The 25,307-nt window shown below is 44.3% G+C and overlaps 1 long non-coding RNA gene across 1 annotated transcript; it reads right to left on the reverse strand.

The window, feature by feature from the left end:
* Window positions 1-1,557: 1,557 nt before the first annotated feature.
* Window positions 1,558-12,839, reverse strand: LOC137146963 (uncharacterized). Its single transcript, XR_010918109.1, has 2 exons — window positions 12,210-12,839; window positions 1,558-1,722 (listed from the first exon to the last, which is right to left on the reverse strand). It is a non-coding gene; the product is annotated as an uncharacterized lncRNA (long non-coding RNA).
* Between the last annotated feature and the right edge of the window lie 12,468 nt (window positions 12,840-25,307).

Consider the following 25,307-nt stretch of genomic DNA (forward strand, 5'->3'; position numbering starts at 1 on the left):
ATTATGATCATCTCGTCTGACCCCCTGGAGAACACTGGCTACAGCACTTCACTCACCCATTCCTGTAATAGACCCCTAACCTATGATTTAAAGACTTCAAGGTGCTGAGACTCCGTCAGAAAGTGACCTTGTCTCTTTGTAGATCCCACATCTACTTTAGAAACATTCTCCCTTTGCTGGTGGGGATTAATATGAGCAGGAAGTGACAAAGGGATATTGCAAATAGGAAAGAAAAAGTTTTTGAGGGTCTTTTATGAAGAGACCGGTAAACTATGTTTACTGACCTGCCCCTTGACAATGAAGGAAGTGGAAGGCTATGGGAATGGATACAGTGAGCCACTAAGAATGTTCTTAGGTTGCCTTATTGGCTTGATCCCTTCTTTTCATTTTGCTTTGTGGGCTCAGTTTATTTTATCCCTTTTGGCTTTGATCATAACCTTGGGCTTTCCCAGGTGGCCCTAACTGTGTGCTTGTTGTAATTGCTGTTGATTCCATGGAGACTGCGTAATGGGCTATTGATAGTTGTCACATTCTGATTCGCCGTGCATTACCTCTGCCTTTCCTGTCTGTCATTGGAAGATAATCCCTAAGTGACCATATGGGGATTGCATCCATAGAAACTATTTGATATGCAGAAGCTCCAGAAGTGCTTCTAGAATTAGCAGCTACTCCAGGTTGCCTTGATCTCTTTGAAATGTGCCACTTCAGCTCCCTTCGAGAGCTTGATTTGGGAAGGAAATGGGCTTCGGAGCAGGTGAAACATTAAGTAATTACAAATTATTGGAACACTTCACACTGTAAGAGCCCTTCAAATAATTTTAAATTGCTCTGTGCTAATTGTGATCAGTGCTCCATTCACTTCCAAAGACCTCTTCAGACAGACAGTAATGGTGTATTTTAGGGACTAGTACACAGTGCTTGCTTAAAAAAAAAGTCAGATTTTTTTTTGTGTGTAATTAAAATACTTCTGAAAATATAGGAAAGTCATTTTTTCAGCTTAAACGGATGTTCCCCACACACCTTAACTCTGCTTACAGAATGGCATATTAAAAGCACAGCAGGGCCAGATTCTTTCCTGTTGTAAATCGGCAACCCGCCATTGACTTCCATGCACTTACCCCAGCTTACATAGGGAATTTGGCCCACAGCATAATGGGAAAGGGAGACCTTTCAGAGTTCCATGTTCCTGGCAGAATGGAGAGGAATGACTGGAATCTGGGATAGTGACCAAAGGCTTCATTTAGTTAACAGATTTATGCTGTGGGACAGAGCCAGAAATGATCACCTGGGTCATCCAGACCTGCATTGGGCTTCTTCCATCAGCTTCATTAACAGCCTGATTTTCTAGAGGGGTAAGAAATTAGCAGTGGCCATTACCCAGAAGCTCCTGTTGAAGTCCTTCAGTGCTTTTGAAAGCCAGGTACCTCAGCCAGGAGGTCTGAGCCAAAGCCTGCCATAGTCAATGGGAGCCTACCGAGTTCAGAGATCTTTGGGTCAAGGCCTAGATGCCTAAATATGGTTTTAGGAGGAGAATAACGCTAGTCACTCATTTCTGGCTTGAGGTTTAATCTAAAAAGCTCTTTAATATCTCCGGAGCGAATTCCAAGGCCCACTCTTTGACATTCTAGTTTCATGCTCCATTATTCCAGCTACCAAGAATTGTTTCCTTGACACCTTACCTACGTTTTCCCATCCTTCGTTTTAGGTCCTTGTTTTATCAATCTGAAATAATATGAATTATTCATCATCTAGGATTAGATTCATTACAAATTTCCTAAATACATTCCAGGGGTGGGGAACCTTTTTTCTGCGAAGGGCCTGATGGTGGTACGCGGAAGACGGCTGAGTGTCCGCCGCCGAAAAGGGGCAAACGGCGGCAGGGTTTCGGCGGCGGGCACTGCCCCCCCCCCACGGAACACCGCCGCCGCAAAACCGCGCCACCGCCGAATTCCCTGCCGCCGCCAGGGCTAGACCAAATGGTCCCATGGGCCGGACCAAATGATTTTGCGGGCCTTATATGGCCCGCGTGCTGGACGTTCCCCACCCCTGAGTTAGACAGACAATACAAAACATCCGACACCAGGGAGGCCAAATCCTCTGTTTTATAGATCCAGTCACACCAGGTTTATATATTGCAGAACTATCTTTTCCTTCATTTCAAATGAATAGAGAGCGCTCTTATTTTAAGCCATTTCTCTCCATCATTCACGAAGATATTAAATCGTAAGTGTCCCTGTAATCATCCTTATAGGGTCCGTATGTTTGACATCCAAAAGCTGACAGCACTTAAGGTCAGACAGATGGTTGACACACTGGAGAGATGACAGACCAGAAAGTCAAGAGGGGTATAATCAGTGATTCAAGCTGACAGGCAGCTCATTATTAACCTTGAAATTCCAAACAGAAAATCAAGCTGCTTTTCAGGTCTTTCTTATTCTTTGTTCAGAAGATTGATAAAAAATTGTGCCTATTGATTCTGAGTACCATTTGATGGTCAGGTGATGGCCAGAACTGGATATAAAATTCAAAGCAAAAATCCCCTCTCTCCGTTAAGCAGGGCCCTACCTGTTCTCTGATAACATTCTGAGGAAGCGATAGGAAAACCAGCACAGGGAAAGCATGGCTTTGTTTGGAATGCCAATGATAATATTTAGCTTTGAGTCTGCTTCAGCCAGGGTATATTCCGATTGGCTTTCCGGCTTGTTATCTTTCCAGCCTGAAACTCTTTTGTTGATCTTGTTGATTCTCAACTTTTGTACTTAGTCATGTATTCATGTCCAGCCCTGCAGTGCCTCATGGGATGCCATTCCTAACTGGAAGGAGTTCCGGTTAATGAATACTGTTTCCTGTTTGGCAACAAAGGTCTGAATAATGCTGCCTGTTATTTATCCACTTTGCAACTTGGATTACGTGGCATGGCTTTAGTCATGTCCAAATATACCTCCCGGCTGATGTTCTAAAAGGGCCTTGTATGGATCTGTGAGCATAACTTTGCACCAAAGAAACTGCAAGTGCAATTCAGTGCACTTAGACTTCTACCTATTCGACTGCACCTGGGTACAATTCCAGTGCAGTCAGGGGTGACACTAGCTCCCTCTCCTCTCCTAATGTTGCTGCTCCTCTGCCTTCAGCTATCATGAATCTTCAGGCCTTTCCTCTCCTATCAGCCATGAAAGTGCTAGGAGCTCAATAAGGCAACATGAAAGACTAATGGTCTGAAAAGTCATGCTGCTTGTGTAGAATCGTTAAATATGTCCCCAGCTCCCATTTTTGGGACTCTTACCCAGTGCACTGATTCCAGTGGTGCAATAGGGTAATAATGCTCATTTGCCTTTGTAAAGTGCCTTATCTACAGATGGGAAAAATACAATGCAAGTGCAAAGCATTCTCATTAGCTCTCTTTTTCCGGCGGGATAACTGTGGCACAGGGAGGATCCCTGACTTGGTTTGGTGGCACTGCGATGTGAGCATTTCCATTCTGTTCTTGGTTGGGTCACTTCCTTTGCTATGATTTGGACGAGGTGGATGAGGCTTTCTTTACTCAACTAGGGAAAGTTTCCAGTTCACAGGGCCTGATTCTCATGGGAGACTTCAATCACCCTGACATCTGCTGGAAGAGCAATACAGCAGAGCACAAACAATCCAGGAAGTTTTTGGAGAGTGTTGCAGACAATTTCCTGGTGCAAGTGCTGGAGCAACCAACTAGGGGCCGTGCTTCTCTTGACCTGCTGCTCACAAACAGGGAAGATTTGGTAGGGGAAGTACAAGTGGGTGGCAACCTAGGCAGCAGTGACCATGAGATGGTCGAGTTCAGGATCCTGACGAAAGGAAGAAAGGAGAGCAGCAGGATACGGACCATGGACTTCAGAAAAGCGGACTTTGACTCCCTCAGGGAACTGATGGGCAGGATTCCCTGGGAGGCTAATATGAGGGGGAAAGGAACCCAAGAGAGCTGGCTGTATTTTAAAGAAACCTTACTGAGGGCACAAGAGCAAACCATCCCGATGTGCAGAAAGAATAGCAAACATGGTAGGCGTCCAGCTTGACTTAACAAAGATGTCCTTGGCGAACTTAAACACAAAAAAGAAGCTTACAAGAAGTGGAAGCTTGGTCAGATGACTAGGGAGGATTATATAAACACTGCTCGAACGTGCAGGAATGAAATCAGGAAGGCCAAAGCACAATTGGAGTTGCAGCTAGCAAGGGAAGTGAAGGGGAACAAGAAGGGTTTCTACAGGCATGTTGCCAACAAGAGGAAGATTAGAGAAAGTGTGGGCCCCTTAGAGAATGAGGGAGGCGACCTAGTGACGGAGGATGTGGAGAAAGCTGAGGTACACTCAATGCCTTTTTTGCCTCTGTCTTCACAGACAAGATCAGCTCTCAGACTGCTGCACTGGGTGGCACAGAATGGGAAGGAGGCGAACATCCCGCAGTGCTGAAGGAACGGGTCCAAGACTATTTAGAAGGATTGGACATTCACAAGTCCATGGGGCCGGATGCAATTTCAGAGCCATTGGCTATTATCTTTGAAAGCTCGTGGGAACAGGGGGAGGTCCCTGAGGACTGGAAAAAAGCAAATATAGTGCCCATCTTCAAAAAAGTGAGGAAAGAGGATCCAGGGAACTACAGACCGGTCAGCCTCACCTCAATCCCTGGAAAAATCATGGAGCAGGTCCTTAAGGAATCCATTTTAAGGCACTTGGAGGAGAGGAAGGTGATCAGGAACAGTCAACACGGATTCACTAAGGGAAAGTCATGCCTGACCAACCTGATTGCTTTCTATGATGAGGTGACTGGCTCTGTGGATGTAAGGAAGGCGGTGGATGTGATATACCTTGACTTTAGCAAAGCTTTTGATACTGTCTTACACAGTATTCTTATCAGCAAGTTAAAGAAGTATGGGTTGGATGAATGGACTATAAAATGGATAGAGAACTGGCTAGAGTATAGGGCTCAATGAGTAGTGATCAATGGCTCCATGTCTAGCTGGCAACCAGTCACAAGCGGAGTTCCCCAGGGGTCGGTCCTGGGGCCGGTTTTGTTCAACATCTTTATTAATGATCTGGAGGATGGGGTAGATTGCACCCTCAGCAAGTTTGCAGACGACACTAAGCTGGGGGGAGTGGTAGATACCCTGGAGGGTAGGGATAGGATACAGAGTGACCTAAACAAACTGGAGGATTGGGCCAAAAGAAATCTAATGAGGTTCAACAAGGACAAGTGCAGAGTCCTCCACTTAGGAAGGAAGAATCCCATGCACAGCTATAGACTGGGGACCGACGAGCTGGGCAGCAGCTCTGCAGAAAAGGACCTGGGGGTAACAGTGGATAAAAAGCTGGATACGAGTCAGCAGTGTGCCCTGGTTGTCAAGAAGGCTAATAGCATATTGGGCTGCATTAGGAGGGGCATTGCCAGCAGGTGACAGGAAGTGATTATTCCCCTCTATTCGGTGTTGGTGAGGCCGCATTTAGAATATTGTGTCCAGTTTTGGGCCCCCCACTACAAAAAGGATGTGGACAAGTTAGAGAGAGTCCAGCGGAAGGCAACCAAAATGATTAGGGGGCTGGAGCACAGGACTTATGAGAAGAGGCTGAGGGAACTGGGCTTGTTTAGTCTGCAAAAGAGAAGATTGAGGGGGGATTTGATAGCGGCCTTTAACTACCTGAAAGGGGGTTCCAGGGAGGATGGGGCTAGGCTGTTCTCAGCGGTGGCAGATGACAGAACAAGGAGCAACGGTCTCAAGTTGCAGGGCAGGAGGTCTAGGTTGGACATTAGGAAAAAGTTTTTTACTAGGAGGGTGGTGAAGCACTGGAATGGGTTACCTAGGGAGGTGGTGGAATCTCCATCCTTAGAGGTTTTTAAGCTGAGGCTTGACAAAGCCCTGGTTGGGATGATATAACTGAGGTTAGTCCTGCTTTGAGCAGGGGGTTGGACTAGATGACCTCCTGAGGTCCCTTCCAACTCTAATATTCTATGATTTGAGAGCATGTTTACCAACCTCTGAAGCAAAGGCAGACTGGGCACAAATGTCATGTCATGTCAAGATCCGGCAGAACACTTAAGCACATGATTAGCTTTATAGCATGGAAGCAGTTTCATAGAGATCAGCTGGATTCCTCCTATGCTTGAAGTGGAGTACATGCCAAGAGCTTTGCTGGATCAGAGCCATGGTAAGTGCGTGTGTCCTGTCAGATGTGCATTAAACACAGCAGCTCTCGGCAAGAACCATTAGGAGCGTAGCAAGCACTTCACACTCCTTTAATTTAATAATCTAGTGACCTACTTAATTAAACACTTTATACAAGAATTCATTTAGTCATACATTTGTCTCATGAACTGGATTCAGCTCAAATTATAGTTATGTTGCCCACATGCCATATTCAAAATTTGCAGACCCTAAGCTTTCATTTTTTAAGAGAAAACTGCTAGCCCTAGCGGTTGTGAGGAAAACCATCCATATATGAACTGAATGTAATGGATGCAGTGTTGTCTGGTCGAGCCTGCAGAGAGCCTGAAACAATGACCCTGAGGAAAAACCCCTACCCCCTATCAATCATATTGGGGTGTTAACACCAAAGCCCAGTGGCTCTTTAAAATGTCACCAGGAACTAGATCATTGCTGTTTTAAAAGTGGAATATGGTGGGGGATGGAAGTGAAGCCCACAGTTGTGGGGAAGGGATGGGTTGGGAGTTGCTGCCGTGAAGGAAATGCAGAGAGATGAAAGGAGAAGCGAGATAAAAGACGAGGAAGGAATACGGAGAAGGAAGAGAAGCAAAGGGCAGAAGGCGTGATGATGTGAAAGGGGACAGGTTTTCCTATTGGGGGATACTGAGTGTGACAATAGGACAATGGGCACATACTCAACAACAATACCTATACATTCAGGTGCCACATAAAGGCCAAGCCTCACATGGGCATCAGTGGGAGTTCTGCTGTGGAATAAAGGGAAAAGCCCTACACTGTAAACCCTGGCTCAAGACCCAGCATTAGAATTCAGTCGCAGAATGAATTTGATCCACTCCTCCCACTGTTCGGCAAGAAAAAATATATAGGAAAAAGGAAAAACAAAATCAAAACAAGACAGGGTAATTTACGAACGACAAAAATACAATTATTAAAAAATGCTTAAGTTTACAAACTGGCAACAATGTATATAATTCCCTGTCATGTCATTTACAAAACCCATGCCTCGAAAAGCATGTATGTGAATAGTTCAGGACATTGTAACTCTTACCCTCCCCTCAGAACACACCTCCAAATGATTCTTAGCACAGTCCAGGAAATGCATATTTCACCACAACCATAGCAACCTTAACTCTGACCCAAGGTACATATTATGCGGTCAACAGTAATTTCATAATATGCACATACAAAAACCCTTTTGGAAAAGAAATATAAAAGTGATGTATGTACATATTAAAGACTCATTTATCAGCCTGAAATGTAATTCCACATACATGTGTAATGTTACCATCAATCAACAAACCTATATACTTTCCCCAGTAAACTACATGTGCAAGAAATGCCAGTTATAAGTTCTGGTCCAAAAATCTCTACTATCATTTGATAAAAGTATTAACTGATAATAATAATTCCTATTTCAATGTGCTGCTTAAAAGAAAATATTCAAACATCAAAATCGAGATAAAAATCAATTAAAAAAAACAGTCCATGGATCAGAGTAAAGATTGTGTTGGGATGGAAAAAATATATTTCTTTATACTTCATAAAAATAATGGGTCTTTTAGGAGGGCATGGTAAGACAGGTGATCGCCGTAAGCTAGTCATTTCCATGGGCTTGGGTTTTATAAATCATGCTGCGATGGGTACCTTCTAAGAATGGTTGAAAATTTTCCAGGAAAACTGGTTTGACGGACAAGTTGTTTCAATTACAAATTCAATTTTTTTTTAAAACAAAAAGGCTGCTTTCCGTGGGGAGAAAAATCTGTGTTTTGTAAGAATAATATTTCAGCCAAAACCCAAAAGATTTCAGCTGAAAACTAAAAGACTTTGCCCCCCCCCCCCCCCCCCAAAAAAAAATCATTCAATTTTCAGACAAAAATCTTTTGGTTTTCAAGTTTATAATCAAGCGCTTGAAAAATTAAGGAAGTTTCTCTCTGTCCGCACCCTCGAACAGTTCTAGTACCTACATTGTTGTCACTTAGCAACCTTAACTGTTCCATTATTTAGTTTTTGATCAAATAATTGACTGAATGAGTCATTCATTTTGCCAACTCATGAGTTTATCACGTCTCATAATATTTGATGTTTTTCTTAAAGCCCCAGCTGCTGCAATCAAGTGATTACCTGAGAATCTCAGCTTTCATTTAAAAATAAAAATAAGTTTCTAGCCTGCATTGCTGGAGAAAAATGAAAATCATGAACTGTAATGGCTCAGAAACCAAAGAAAGAGAATTCTCTGATTATTTATTGATTTTTAAATCATGATTTTTAAACCAATCACATGATTTTGGGGCTCTGATTCAAGATTTCTGAATGCTTGAGGCTGGCAATACCAAGTGTCTGTGTTTGTTCCACAATCTGGGCCCCAATGTTTATTAATTGATTACCATCTTGACTACAGGACTTACTGGGTTGGGATTGGAATCACACTTCTGATGACCCGGTGGGCTTGGTGAAACCAGGGTTTTTTTTCCCTAGTTTGTTAGAGCCTTGAGAAATCCAGTCATCTCTTATTCCATCCAGCCTGGGGAACAGGAGCAAAGCGGTCCTATATCTGCTGCTTCGTAAAGAGAAATGAGGAGGAGAGAAGGTGGAAGAGCAGACACGATATGGCAGGAAATTAATGGCAGGGGAAAGGGGTTGGTGGTGATCATGTGAACAGGGGCAAGGCAATTATTCAACTGCTATCTGACTCTAGTATTTTCTGAAAAGGCATCTTGCCGTGGTGAGAAAAGGTGGCAGATTCTCCATTTCATACATATGCATCTCTGCTATTGAAGATTAATGAAATTTAGCAGCCTGCGTTGGGGAGAGAACAGTGCCCCACAATATGAATCGCAGTATATTACTAACATTCTGTGGCTCTGGGGCTAACACCTCATTAGTATTGAAATTGGTTCATACATAGTTCACTTGCAATTTAGGCTTCAATAAGCTTCCTATTTAGACCTTGCAATGCTATGAATTATGTCCAACTGAAGCCTCTTATAATGCTACTGCATAGACGGGCAATTTCATACAGAGATAAGATATAGATCTGATGTACTCTGGTGCTTCACTTTCTAAAGGGTATCTTGTCAGACCATAATTTGATATGCTTTTACCATTTAAAGGGAAAAAACCCTTTAATTAAAAAAAAAAAAATCACATTTTCACTCTTTTGTTCACTAATGACACAAATAGTAAAATGTCCAGATTACATCAGGGAACGGTAAAGAACCTGGAGAAAAGACACTGAGAAAAGTTCCATTTTCTGGTGAAGTTGCATGTGGCTTGGGACATTGGACAAGCCTAGGAGATTCCCTCCCCCCCTTTGATCCACACACAGAAGTCTGAATATTAATAGATTTTATGATGTGTATTCAAGAGGACCGACTGCAGAGAATGGGGTGTATTCTCTGTAAAGCCTTCCAGGAATCTCAAAATGGTTTAATAAATAATAATAATAAGATACAGTTTCTGAACAACCAGCATATATAGACCAATGCTCCAAGCTTATCAATAGCTGACATCCAACTTTGGGAATTAGAAACTGGTTTAATGAGTACCCCTGATTTCCTCCGCCCCCAATCACTTTTTTTTTCCCCCAAAGTGTTTTGGTATTTTTAAGTCCTGCCTGGACAACTATCACAGCCAGCCAGAAAGGATTCTTTAATAGAGGAGCATCTCCCTCAAAACTACACTCACTATGTATTTTTGAGGAAGTGTTAAAAAACTGGTGTAACAGGGGTCAGGCATTTAAAGGCAGGCCTTGCTCAGCACCCTTGTGTCTCCTTTAAGGTCAGCTGGGAGCTGTAGTTGCCAATGGAATGATGCTGAAAACAAAGCCCTGTGATAGGAAGGGGAAGACTGGAAGAGAGTCATTACAAAATAGTGCCCTGTAAGAGATTTAATGCATGTAGTCCTCAGATGCTTAGCTGTGTGCGTTATGTCATTCTCAGATCTATTTCTCCCACCCACCCATGCTCACCCCTCTCCACCCACACACAAACACCCCTCTGTGGCTTATTTGCCTGGAGGATAAGAGCCTACTACTGCTAACAACATGATTCCTTTAGTTCAAGTGGCAATAGCTAGTGCATTTAGTACTGAAGGTCCCAGGTTCATTTGCCTGGATGTCACTGGGGAGGACAGATTGTTTCAAGTACTCTAACAGATCTTGTAGCCAGAATGGTTGCTATTATAATCTACAGTAAGAGAACAGGCAGTGATGTGTGCTCATAGCTCCTGGCTGATTATGAATTACACTTCATATTTTTGTTACTCCCGTCACTCAACCAGCTCATTTGTCTCGTCTGTTAGACTGTAAACTCTTTGGTGCAGGGACTGTCATTTACTAGATATTTGTACAATGCCCAGCACAGTGAGACTTGGACCTGTCTGACCTCAAGGCTTTACTGCAATAGAAGTATTAAACAACAAAACAAGAAAGCACCAAAGTAAAGTCCCCCTGAGAGAGCACACAAAGTCCCTCCTCGAACCTTTACTGAACTTTGAGAACAAAATGGCTGCTGAACGGCATATACAAGAGGGATGCTTAGAAACAAAGATGAGTGCACGGAAAACAAAGGACACCCCAGTTTCATGGTTACTTACAGTACGTGGGTAATGCTAATCTTACAGAGATAGGATCTTTGTGCACCTGCACTTTTCCATCTGCACCAAGGTATAAAGTGGACTGCTGGGCCATGTTCTCTTAGACATCCCTCAGTTGCCTCCAGAATGGATTACTGAAATGTGCTCTCAGAGGAGCTAAAACCTGATGACTGCCTGGAAACTGGCTAGTGCTGAACACAGTTCTCCTCTTGCTTAGTGGTGCTTAGTTCTCACCGAAAGTACATTGCATCTGTGCTGTTTGGGTCTGTTTCTTAAACTGATGCAGGCCATGGGTTTTGACCTATAAAGCCCTACTGCAAATGACTTGGGCCTTCGTTGTCTAAGACCTGCCTCTCTCTCCTCCACATGTCCTACTGCTCCAGCTGAGATCGCCTGGATTAAATGGGAGAGAACTTCACTGGGATGCCGCCAGGGGGTGAGAGATTCCAGCCGGGTGGATCCCGCTACAGGAACAATGTTTAACTGAACTAGGAGGTTACAAATCCATACACTAGTTCTGTTTCCAGTGCCCACCCAGTTCTCGTCAGAATGTCATGTCTAATTCTAACCACGTTTTAAATGAGCCAGATGTTTTTAGCACTTCTGAGTTCCAAAGCCACATTTTTTTTAGTTAATAACCCCAAACAAAAACAGAAAACGTAGCAGAGAGCAGCACAAGAAATAAACTGAGTGATCCACCCACCATCAGACTAAAACATTTCACACCCACACACCACCGGCACAGTACATTGCTAGTAGTGACGTCTAGCAGTTCAGAATAATTTTCCCCCCTTATCAATATGGCATGAAGCAGTGGTAAACTTTTTAAATGTATACCACGTGGATAAAATTCACAACAGAGGAATTGATTGCTGGAATAATAAAGTATTGATCAGTCTAGTGCTTATTGCACAGCTTTGAATCAATACCAAACACAGATCGCATTCAGGTAGAACAGTCAGTTATTGCTAAAGCAGTTGCAAGTACTCCAGGATGGCAAATGGGAAGATATAACCACTTCATATTACTGTGCATTGGACAGAAATACAGCAGTGGTTGCAAGCTTAAAAAGGTATCGGAGTGCCAATAAATTAGAGTGCCTCTCTCTTTCACCTGAAATGCTTACAAAAACTACAGCAGAGTCCTTTAAGGTCTTCAAGCCACTTACCAAGTTAAAGAAATCAACTGCCAGTGCATCAAAAAGAAAATATATTAGAAATGGATCCATTCAAGAAGTGTACTATGCAGTTATATTTTCACAGCAGGATACCTAGCTATAATATTTAGTGAGACAATGGAGTGATGTTAAATAAACACAAATTTATACCTTGGAAAAGGATATGCTTTTGTGTACTGACTTTAAACACTGGACTGGATAACTGTTATGGTATTATTAATTGAAGCCTTGTAGAAGGAAGGGTGGACTTACCATGGTCTCATCCTCTCCCAGCTGGATGTGGCATAGCAGGCTCTCCTCTAAGCATAGCAGGCTTCTTCTCATGGCTCAGCCCTCCAGCTGAGTCATGTTTTATTCCCACCCCTTCTGGGGTAACAAAAAGTCCAAACAAACAATAGTCCCAATCCTTACACCTGGTCTTCGGCCTGTAAATCAGGGGTGGGGGGGGAAGCTGTGTCCTTACACCCCTTCTTTCAGGGCTTTCAGCTGTTCTTATCCCCTTCCCAGGGGCCAATTCTGCCATACCAAAGGCTGGTAGAGGAAGCCAGCCTCTCCTGTGACACCAGGTTCCAGTCCAGGGATCCTAGGACAAGCAGCCAAGCCCTGCTCCCCCTTGCTGCTGCTTCTCTGGACTTCTTCCTCCCATAAGTCTTTCTTCAGGCCTCTCCCCAGCCTCTCTGCATCAGACATTTCCTGGGGCTCCTCCCCGGACCAGGTCTCATTCCTGGCCTTGTGTCAGGATCAGTACCAGGAGTTTACTTCAAGTCTGTGTCTTGCTGGTATCTTCCCTTCCCCAGCCTACCAAAGCCTTCCTGTTCCCCACAGAGCCTCTCATTTCCTACTAGCCAGAGGAAAAGGGCTATTACAGAATGTCTTTCTGCAGCTTTCTTCTGCTCCAAACTTTCTGCCTTGATAGCAGCCACCCAGCTGAGACTCATCTTTGATCAAGGCTGGCCCACCCTCCAGCTGCAGCCAGGTGGGTTAATTGGCCTCCCAGGCCCACATTTAACCCTTTCTGAGCCAAGATGCGGTACATACCCCATTGCAGGGCCCAATTGAGACCAATTACTGTGTACATGCATGGTCCCTGCCCCCAGACAGTTGACAATCTAAATAGAAAGCAGGGGAAGGGGAAACTAAGCCCTGGTCTACACTTACCTGGAGATTCGGCGGCAGTCGCCGGGAGTTACACAAACTACTCAGAGTAGCTTGTGTAACTTACGTCGACTGCTCTGCTTCCCTTCTGCGCGCTGTCTACACTGCGCTGTTCCCGTCGACGCAGCGTTACGCTACTTGAGGGGGTGGTTTACCAGCGTCGACTTCCTGATCGATTGAGCGGGTCTACACTGACCGCTCAATCGATCCAGGAAGATCGATCTGGCGGCGGCGAATTTGCCACGGTTAGTATAGACATGGCCTGAGTCAGTGAGTGACTGAGGGCCAGGACTGTAAAGGTGTTTAGGTGCCTAAAGATGCACATAGGTCCCTAGTGGTATTTAAATGGTCCTGTCTGAGTTGCCCACTGTTACACGCAACAGGTGAGTGGCAGAGCCCAGAAATAGAACCTATATTTTCAGAATTTGATGCTCTATTCACTAGGTCGTGCTCCTTCATGATCATGTGCTTCTTGTGATGCTGTCTTAAACTTTATGTACGTTGGGATAACACTTGAAATTAGTTGGGATAAAATAATCATGTGCATACTCTTAAATGCCTGGGACCTGAATGCTTGTCGAGAGGCTCTGTGACCGCTGGATGCCCAACTAAAGCGCTGACCCTGCAAACACATCGTCTCAATGAGTAAATGTTTGAGTTCCATGGCACAATTCTCAAGATGAAGATCCTCACGTGTGTAAAGCTATTCATGTGCACAGCTCTGAACATATACAGACACACACAAAAATCCCACCTAGAAACTTTTAGAAAAACAGCTTTTCTTTCCCAAAGCTTATATCTCCAGTACTCCTGGCTCAAATGACCTCAGATATGGGTCTCTAAGACTACCCTACATTCCCAAAAGGCATAGCAAATTTCAAGAAAATCCATGGAAACATGCAGATTTTAGAGCACTCAGGAGCGTGGGCCTTTTAAACAGGAAGGATATAGGGAGGCTGTAGGGAAAGGGCTCCATAGCCTAGTGACCCATTCATCCCAATGAGTTGGTCACTACTGAATGAGAATACCCGATGGAAATGACTACAGCTGGAAACAACAGCGCTCAGCTGTGTGAACTGCTCCATCCATCTCAGTGGGTGTTCCTATCCCCCTCCTGAGTGCTTTAGAACCTGTGGTATGCATGAAGTATGTCAGGTCTCAGCTCCCCACCCAAAAGGACAGGTCTTCCCCAGACACTGGCTCACGGGGGGGAGGTGGGGATAGAGAGGGGGCCACAGACGCTGCCAAAAGGGCAACAACCCATGTTCCACAAACCCAGCTCACATGAGAGGAGTAGGGAGCGGGGGTCCGAACCCTGCAGATGGCCATGGGCCCCCCAGATTCTGGCACACGCGGCTGAGGGGCTCAGACAACCCTAGAGGGGCATAATCTCCCAATAACCCAGCTCAGAGGAGTGTGGCGCTCAGACCTCCCTAGCTCTGGGCACACAGACAGCAGGGAAGAATGGGAGGCTGACAGTGGTCTTAAGCCCTTAGTCTCCCCCAGTCTTCCTGCCACTAAACCCCACATCCACCTTCCACTGACAACCCTCCTTCACCTCAGCTCCCAACTTCTCTCCCCTCCCTGCAACACCCCTCCCAGCACTCCTCCACCCCCTCCTCATACTCACCCTCATCCGAAACCAACACCCTGATCTGAAATCTGAACCCCCCCTTCCCCCCCCGACCGGAAACCCGGAAATTGAAACCCCCACCCTGACCCGGAACCCGAAACCCTGACCAGAAAACCAGAACCAGAAACCCAAAATCCAAAACCCTCACCCTGACCCGGAACCTGCACCCCCACTCTAAACACTAACCCTGACCCGATACCTGGAACCCGCACCCTCAACCCGGAACCGGGAACCCGAACCCCAAAACCTGAAACTCTCACCCTCACCTTCAACCTCACCCCAAACCCCTACTCTCACCCTAAAACCTCACCTTCACCCTAAACCCTCATCCTGACCCAAAACCTGAAACCTGAAATCTTCACCCTCAACCTCACCCTCACCCTAAACCCTCACCCTGACCCGAAACCCAGAATCCTCAACCCAGAACATTCACCCTAACCCAAATCCTCAACCTAGAACGCTTAACCCAGAACCCAAAACCTGAAACCCGGAACCGGGAATCCAAAACTGGGAACCCAAAACCCTCACCTGAAAACCTCACCTTTAACCTGGAACCCAAAACCCTCACCCTCACCCTCTACCTAAACCCTCACCCTGACCCAAAACCTGAAATCTGGAGCCTGGCACCCAAAATCCAGAACCTTAAATCCAGAATGATCAACCCAAAACCCGGAACCCAGAACCCAAAACCCTAATCAGAAACCCAGATCCGTAAACCCATAACATGAAACACGAAACCTGACTACCCCTCTCCTCCCGGGAAGCGTTCACGTGTCTAATTTTTTCAAAAGACTTTGGAGGATGTGGGGTGGGAGGTGCTCTGGCAAAGCTGGGGGTTGGGGTACCCTGGCAGATGTGGTGGCGCCATGCCTCCCTCACCTGTTCTCCCCTCTCCTCCCAGGAAGCAAGCACATGTTTAATGCCCACCTGCCCCCAAATACTTTGATTACACCCGTGACTCACCAATAGATGTAACCTCCAGCAGTCTCTCAGTTCAAAACTCCTTTTGTGTCTCTGGGATGTGATTAATTTAACTCACTGAAGGGTGAGTTCACAGCAGTCAAAAGGACTATGATTCATCCAGTCATTAGTACTTCTCAGTTTAACAAGACCAGGCAGCAGAGAAGGAAACTGCTTTTTTGGGGTGGGCTGAACCTGGGAAAACCTGTTGGTCAAATGATCCCGAATTTGAAACACTGGTGCTAGCCGTGTCTCCATGGAGTCCACCAAACTTCAGAGCAACCTGATTCAACATTGTTGCCAACTCTTGTGATTTTATCACAATTCTCATGATGTTTAGTGTTCTCCTAAAGCCCCAGCTCCAGGAATTACAGGAGAATCTCTTCTTTTATTTAAAAAAAAAATGTCTAGTCCTAATGCTTGCAGAGGAAACTTTGAAAATATAATCCCTAGAGGCTCAACTTTACATTTTAGAGGTTCATGGTTTTGTGGGGCCTGGTTTATAACACTTTGGACTGGCAGTACTCAAGCTTTCAAGCATATAAGATGGTGGGAGTGGAAACCCTCCAGTTGTCTTTCTGTATTGCTGCAGACATAGTGCAAAAAAGTACATTTTCTTAAATCCCATTCTCGCTTTGGGTTCCCCCAAAGATTTAGTGGGTGCCACGCACTCCTTTGGGTAAAACCTGACAGATTGAGACCATTTTGAGTCATGGCTCATCAGCAGTTTGATCTCTAGCTCTGGGCAATAACAAAAAACAAAACAAAAAAACGCATAGAAACTTTTTTTTTAAATGGCCATTTTGGGGGGGTTTATGTTTCTGAAACCCCTGGCTCAAATGTCTCCAAATTTGGGTCGCTGTCGCTATCCAACACTCTCCATAGATATTCCAAATTTTAAAAAAAAATCCACATAAGCATGCCAATTTTAGAGGATTTAGGATGCTCAACCTTTAAATAGATGTCTTGATGCAACCTTAACTATAGCAGCACTGACTGCACCGCTCTTTGTGCCCATTAATTGTTCCACATCTTTCCCCCCATTCTACAGAGATAAGTACTTCTATCATGCTAGGCATAACCACAGTTTCACAGCTCTGATAGACTGTGGCTTGCTTCAGTGTTCTCATAAACTCATACGCTTTAATGTCAGAAGGGACCAATATGATCATCTAGTCTGACCTCCTGCACAACGCAGGCCACAGAACCTCACCCACCCACTCCTGTAATAGACCCCTGACCTATGACTGAGTAAAGTCCTCAAATCATGGTTTAAAGTCTTCAAGGTACAGAGAATCCACTAGCAAGTGACCCATGCCCCATGCTACAGAGGAAGGTGAAAAACCCACAGGGCCTCTGCCAATCTGCCCTGGGGAAAAATTCCTTCCTGACCCCAAATATGGCGATCAGCTAAACCCTGAGCATGTGGGCAAGACTCACCAGACAGACATCTAAGAAAGAATTTTCTGTAGTAACTCAGAATCCACCCCATTAAAAGTCCCATCACAGGCCATTGGCATATTTACCACTAATAGTCAAATATCAATTAATTGCCAAATGAGGCTGTCCCATCATATCATCCCCTTCATAAATTTATCAAGCTCAGTTTTGAAGCCAGGTAGGTTTTTTGCCCCCACTGTTCCCTTTGGAAGGCTATTCCAGAACTTCATTCCTCTGATGGTTAGAAACCTACGTATAATTTGAAGTCTAAACTTCCTGATGGCCAGTTTATAGCCATTTGCTCTCATGTGGGTGCAGCTTTCTGACACTCTCATCTCCTGAAACAAATTCTCTGAGGTGGGTAATACTCACATTTCCCAAAACCAGCTCTCCTGTGGCCAAGGGGCAGGGGCTTTGATGGCAGAGCAGGGACACCGAGCGATGAGGTTACACTCTTCCCCACAAGAAGTGAGAACGAACTAGCATTACAAAGTCAAGTTCTGGGTTCTAAACATTTGAACCTCAGTCATATATAGTTAGATGCAATGGAAGGGTCTGTGGACAAATGTAAACAGGGATCGAAGAGTCAGGTGAAGACTCTGTTTTAGAATCATTGTGCTGATGCTGATGCTGATTTAATACAAGACAACAGTAAAATAACAAGCAATAATGACATCTGGAGACCAAATCCCAGATCAAGCATTTGAGACTTAGTGATTAATTGAATTCTCTGACATCTTTTTTTTCATTGGGATTTGGTTATCAGTTGACTTAGTACCCCATCTCAGATAGATGACTCTAACAATCCCAGGCAGAGTTAGTTGAAATTTTTTTGGCAGAACAGTTTGCAGTTGAAAATAGCGCTTTTGTCAAAATAAGAATGTTTTGCAGGAATGTGTTGATTTCCAGTGAAATTTTGAATGGGAAAAAGCCCAAACTTTTGATTTTCTTTTTTCTTTTTGATAATGTCAGGGCATTTAGATGAATTAATTTCAGTGTTTATATTAAAATATTATTATATATTTAATGTTCTGTAATAGAATTATTCAATAGTGTACAAAAGTCACAATGAAATATATCACCATCAAAACAAGACATTTTTACTTCATGGAAATCAAACATTATAGCACTTTTTATATGAGATGATCTGACATTGTTGAAGCTAAGGGTTTTGATGGTCCCTGTGACATTACCCAGGCTATAATCTGGACTGTTGGACATCTATGTCCCCTCAATTCTTCAATTTGGGGGGTGCATTTTACACTGCTTTGCTGTGAGAGCAACCACTCCTGGTCTGCTCACACACAGCCTCCAGCATGTAAATTACCCCCAGCGATATGGCCAGCCATTCTTGAATTACACTGCTAGGGCAAACGAGCAAATTCCTAGTCCCAAACTTCCCCTGGGAAAGGTGCGTCTTATTCTGCCCGGCACCCCACCTGGAAAACACAAGTTCATATAAAGTCCATCATTTTATTAATAGCAAATGATGTATGCACAAATCTTGTTATCTCAAATGGAGTTTCCCAAACACTTCAATCCAAGCGGACAGATTTAGATAAAACAATACAACAAGTTTATTAACTACAGAAAGATAGATATTAAGTGATTACAAATAATGAGGCATAAAAGTCAGAACTGGTTACAGGGAAAAAAGTAAACACAACGAATATCTAACTTAACAAACTAAGTGAATTCAAAGCAAAAGTCTACCTCACCACATGCTTCAGCAGTCTTACTGGCTGAAATCCTTCATCAGTTCTAAGCTGTTTCTTTGTTCCTCAGGTGTTTGTGGCTGCTGTGAGTAGACAGAAAGAGAGGAATGACTTGGGGCATCTGTTCCCCATTTGTATATGTTTTCCTCTTCTTTGAGACTCGGGAGACAGAAAGTCTGTGAGGATGGGAACCTCCTGTTGTTTCTTTGCCAAGATGTACATTTCTCACTCAGACCCTTTTTCCTGCCAAAAAATGGCCACTTACCTAGGTAATGATTCGTTTGATTTTGTTGACACTTGGCTGAGGAATCAGTTTGCCCGAGGAACTGGTTTGTGCCTATTTTTCTAAACTCGGAGCATGCTGGAGCAATGCCAGACGGTAGAATTTTATGCCTTTTACATACAACATTGCCACCCATATGTTACCAAGACAAAGATGATCAGCAAATTATGAGTTTTCAGATGATGATGCTTTACAAGGAATAGTTTGTACAAAATTTATCAGTCTTGAAAAAAGGGTGAGCATAGGGATACAGACTGTCACAGTCCCGAATCGACATTTTTGGAATTTTTATTCCATAGGAAATTTCAGTTTTTTGTTCCTGTTCTGAATGACTTTCTCACCCACCAAATTTCAGAAATTTCTGCAGAATGGAAAATCTAGTTTCTGACCACCACCAACACTAGGAGACTTTCTAAGGGTGGGGAATATGCTTCATCTGAGTGAATCTGTTCTATGTACTATATTAATAAGCTGTAGTTCCATATCATTCCATAATATGAACAAGATTTCAACTGAATTGCTGTCTCAGGACATAAAACTTTCCGTCATGAAATCAGTCATGAGCCCTTGGCCTAGCTGTTTTGAATTGCTCTGGGTCATGTTTTCATTTATCTATGACATAATTCTGAGAACACACTCACTGCTTACCAAATACTAATACTTATCAAAATTACTCATGTGCAATGCACCATCTACCTCCTTGACCCAGTGCTTGAATTTGTTGTACCTGTGGCTATGATGTAGCCACACTCAGCACCACTCCTGGTTGCAAGAAGCGGAAAAATGTTGTGGCTGGGGGTGGAAAAAAAGGAAGAGAAAAGGAGGCGGGGGAGTTGTGGTACCACCACATACCTTTATTTTGCATAGCATCACTTTTCTCCCAGTTTCCACATTGCTTGGATTTCTGTGTGTGTAACACAGGTCACTCCAGGCATTCCCCATAGGACATCCAGTGGGTCTTGTGGTGCTGTAGAATACAATTATTCTTTAGTTTCCTGCTGCACTAGTGATCTGGAGAGGGTTGCTTTTCTGCACTGAAGTTCTACCAGCGGAGGAGCTGGCCCTGAGATTTTACGTCCAAAGTTACCTGCATAACAAGATATGATACTGTGTGAAACCTGTTCAATGGAGATGAGATGTAATCAGTGGGCCAGGTCCTCTGTTGGTGGAAATCAGTTCAACTCCACTGAGGTGAATGGGGCTATGTTGATTTACACCAGTTCCAGGTCTGGCCCACAGCTATTAAGGGGTGTGTGTTTCTCTTTGCTCTTTGTGTCTCTTGATGAAAATCGCATGCAATTTTGTTTTTATATACAATGTGAGTGAGCCACCCCCTGCCTGTGCTAGACAGAGTGGAGATATCAAATAGCCCTTTTTAGCAGGGCATTTACTGTTTCCAAATGCTTAACAGAGCAGAAGGCAGCCCATTCAGTCATTCAGCTGGGCTCAGAGCTGTTAGACATGGATCTTAATGGATTGTATTGATTGAAAGAAACAAAGCAGTTTTTTATCAGGGGATTTCTCGCCTAAAATGAGAATATAAGGACATTTGCTGGCTCACTCTCTTGACAGAGAAATACTGTACTACAAAATCGACAGAAAGCCCTTGGGATATCACACCAGTGAAAGGTAGATGCAGTAAGTATTAATGGCATAACAAGTGAATAGAGAATGGAATTAACAGACGAGTGATTGGAACAGAGATTTCTGAGGAAATACCCATTCTCGCACTGTCCTGAAATGGGGACTCAGACACAATGGGATGCTCTGTCAGTGCTAGTAGGATCATTGGCAAATCATGTTTGGTTAGGAAGCTAGGCGGGTGGTCAGCAGCTGCATGTGGATTGTTGTTTCATTCTTAGTATGGCAGGCCTAGCAAATTTAAAGAAGTTCATTATCCTAATTTTTCTACCTAAGCTTTTTCTAAGGTCAGTGATTTTGTACCTTGGTGCACAGAATTATCAAGGTCACCCATGTTTAGGTCACCATGATGAAATCCGAAGCCAGCAGGGTGGGGCGCAGTCTTCTTACCAACCACACGCAAAGAGGGCATCTTTCACAGCCATGGCTATGTCCAGCAGCAGCAAAGAAACCAGGCGAACAATTATGCTGCACATTGTCCGTGCAATCTGAGGGCAGTGGATGTCAGTGTCACAGACAAATCCATAGGCAACGGCAAACTTCAGTTCTCCCTGTGGAATAGACCGTGAGACATGTCCCCAAACCTCAGGGATCCCTAGGGATCTGCATGGATACAGGACTTGTCCAGGAGGTTAGAGCCATCTGTACAGCATCTCTGTGCCTCTGCACCACCCCTCTGAGTTGTTGGGCTTTTGTTTTTGGCCCCTAGAAGCCACCAAATTCCAGATGTCTGGATAAGCATTGAGGCTGAGATGTTCTAACCTCCCTGTGGTATTCAGATGTCCAATTTCCATGTATTTGAATCAGAATTGGGCAGGCAAATCCCACAGACAGCGTTGAACATCTCAGCCCTAAACTCTTCCAAAGCTCAGCCTCACTTACTCCTGTGTGTTTTAATGTTCCCCCGGCACTAATATAATATTGATCGGAGATCTTTGAAATGCGCCAAAATCCCCAGTCCTGCAACGTTCACTTTCCAGTCACTTTTTACCAGCCCCAAAAGAAGAATCCTTGATTTCTACTTAGTTGAGTCTCTTGACACTGAAGAGCTGGATTATGGGATGGAACATGTAGCTTCCTTTATTGACATAGCTGATTTTGAATGGGTCATTATGGTCGGAGGGTTGGGAGGGAAAAAACATTATCTACTTGTGGCAGTGGTGCTCAATTGCAAGCTATGCAATACTCTACGATATCTCCACATGCACTGCTAGAACTTCCTGGATAGTATCCCATTTAGCATCACAGAATCACAGAAGATGACGGTTGGAAGGGACTTCAGGGGATCATCTAGTCCCACTCCCTGCTCAAAGCAGGACCAACCCCAACTAAATCATCCCAGCCAGCTTTGTCAAGCCGAGCCTTAAAAACCTCTAAGAATGGACTTCACTCATTTCACTCATTTGCTGTCCCTTGATCCTCTTAACAAGACCACTGTAAAGAACTGTGGCTCTAGGAGGTCCTCATTAATTAGTCCTAGATTTCAGCTTCCTTCCAGCTCAATACAATTGTTGTAGGGCAGGGGTTCTCAACCGAGGGGTCATAAACAGGTTTCCAGGGGTCAAGACTGCCCTCCCTTTCTTTACAAGAGATGAGAAGTGAGCCCTGAAACTTTATTCTGTGTAACATGGGATCCTGGTTTGGAAGATATTGGGAACCATCGAGCTAGTGCTTCTTCATGGATGTGTGTGATTTTTACTTACACAGCGCTCCAAGTGAGCGAGCTGTTTTAGAAAACATGACCGTGCCGCAAAGAGTTTACAATGTAAGGGCTCAATTCGACAAAAACATGAATGGCTGTAACTATACCCACATGAAACTCCTGGTAGAAGGGATGGCACATATGTACAGTCATAGAATCACAGAAAAGTAAGGCTGGAAGGGATCTCAAGAGGTCATCCTGTCCAGCCCCCCTGTAGTGTGGTAGGACCAAGTTAACCTAGACCATCCCTGACAGGTGTTTGTCCAACCTGTTCTTAAAAATCTCCCAGGATGCGGATTCCACAACCTCCCTTGATCCAGAGCTTAACTATCCTTATAGCTAAGAAGTTTTTCGAATTTCTAATTTTCGAATTTCTAACCTAAATCTCCCTTGCTGCAAGTTAAGCTCATTACTTCTTGTCCTACCTTCAGAGAACATGGAGCACAATTGATCACCTTCTTTTTTATATCAGCCTTTAACATATTGGAAGACTGTTATCAGGTCCCCGCTCAGTCTTCTTTTCTCAAGACGAAACATGCCCATGTTTTTTTAAAACCTTTCCTCACAAGGCAGGTCTAAACCTTTTATCGTTTTTGTAGCTCTCCTCCGGACTCTCTCCAGTTTATCCATATCTGCTGCTGAAAACTGGACACAGTTCACTTGCCAAAGCCTAAACCAGCGCTGAGTAAAGCAGGAGAATTACCACCTGTGTCGTATACATGACACTCCTGTTAATACACCCCAGAATGATATTAGCCTTTTTCGCAACTGCATCACCACTGCTGACTCGGTCAATTTACAATCCACTCTAACCCCCGATCCTGTAATTCAGCTCCGTATTTTTAGGTTCTGGATCTAAGTTTAATCAGACATGATGGAGGAGGAGAGTTGCTAGAGAGAAGCAGCTCATGTGACGTGACCCATCTTGGCTGGTGCCAGGGACTGAACTAGGAGCTCTGAAGCTAAACACGTAAGTCTGCTGGTTGAGCTAAAGAGCCAGGCTCTAAGAACAAGAACTGTGCCAGAATCTCCCTCTCTACGGAGCGGGCACCAAGGGAGACACGTGGCACACCGTGACCAGTGGGTTCCCCATGCTCCTCCTGTTGTCAGTGTACGGGAGGTCTGGGACCTGGGACATGTTCCCAAGTCCAGACCTGGGCATACCCCATTGTGCCATGCATCACTAACTGACTCCTCTGCTTGCATGCAGGAGCTGCTGCTGTAGCAGTTAATCACCTTATGTGCACAGGGATGTGGAGAGAGCATGTCTCGTTTGGCCTGTACCTTTCATCTTAACCTCACCTATGCTCCCACTCCCACAAAAAGCACTGTTCTCCTTAGAATCCTGCTCTAATACAGCTGCGCCTCTCTCCTTTGCACACAGTTTTGTGTCATCATCCTTCATTTCAGATACCCCTCTGATGCTAACTGCACAGCCATTCTTTGTGAGCAATGGAAATGCTACCAAATGGATTCCGCAGCCTTTTGCCTACCCACTAACTTCCCTGATGGGTTTGATGGATTTTTCGTATTGCGAGCTTGAGCCTTCTGCATCGTTGTTTCCCTGATCATCCTACAGGGCAAGAAATACCAGGTGGCCAAACGTTGGGCTTGATCCCGGAAGCAGTGCACAGGGGCAGTACCATCATCACTTTGGCAGACCCTCAGCTGGTATAAATTGGCATACCTGCATTGAAGTCAATGGTGCCACATCGATTTACAGCAGCTAAGGACCTGATGCAGAATTTAAGAATTTGCAAACACACACACAAAAGATTCTAACTTCCCACTCAATCTCCTCCCCCTGTTATAATCCAGTGATTTATAAACCTCCAGTAATTACTGGGTGGTTATGAAAGTGAGGGGGAAATAATTGCACTTGATGTGTTAACATTGATGTAGAGGGATTGCATATTCCTTACTCCCTTCTGTGATGCTGAACGCTCACACGGGCATTAAAATCACACTTGGCTCAAAGCGCAATCACAGCCCTGAGAGGATTTGCACACTCCTTCTGTCATGCTGAATGCTCACATGGGCATTGAAAACACTAGATTTCAGGGCTGTGATTGCTTGAAGTGCAATCACAGCCCTGAGAGAATTTGCACAAATGGCATCACAGCAACACCCAGTCCTCGCATGTTACATTGGTTACATGCATTGTGGAAATACCAACCTCATTTAGAAAATGGGACTCTTCAACAATTTCAAAACTTAAAACAATTAAAAATGGGAAACTTGGCAAAACCGATTCTTTTGCATAAAGAGTTTTGGTTTCAACTAATCAGCATTTTCCAATGACAAACATTTTACTGAAAAATTCTCAACCAACTCTACTTCTGGCAGAGTCCCCATTGCATTGCAGGTACAAAATTATCTTATTGGTATTCTACGTGATGTCCTAAGATGCCTCTGTTAACGGCTTTGACTTAGACATAATTAATGTGAGCACGGTCCAAATGAGCTCTCCCCTGACATCTAGATGACTTGGGGGAAAAGAGTTGAGGAGCAGACTGTATTTGCATGGACACACCTACTCTGCCTAGGTGTTCAGCAGACAGAGCAGCTTTGCAATGGGATCAAATGTGGCTGGCTTTGGGTTACAAATCACTTTAGTATTTGAATGCAGGGGCAATAAAATGTCGTTTTCCTTGTTGTACAAGTAAAGGGCAGTAATCTGGGCAGGCTAAGCACAGTTCTGAGGGGGTCACCCTGAAGTGGGCCTCACTTTCTAAGCAGGGTCTTAGGGATGCCAAATCCCAGTGAAGGGTGAGGGGGAAAGAGGAGAGGATATAATCAATATAATTAATATAAGATAGAT

Source organism: Emydura macquarii, unplaced genomic scaffold, assembly GCF_026122565.2.
Source record: "Emydura macquarii macquarii isolate MOO-44397 ecotype Brisbane River unplaced genomic scaffold, CSIRO-AGI_Emac_v2 contig_499, whole genome shotgun sequence".
In the NCBI taxonomy this organism is placed as follows: Eukaryota; Metazoa; Chordata; order Testudines; family Chelidae; genus Emydura; species Emydura macquarii.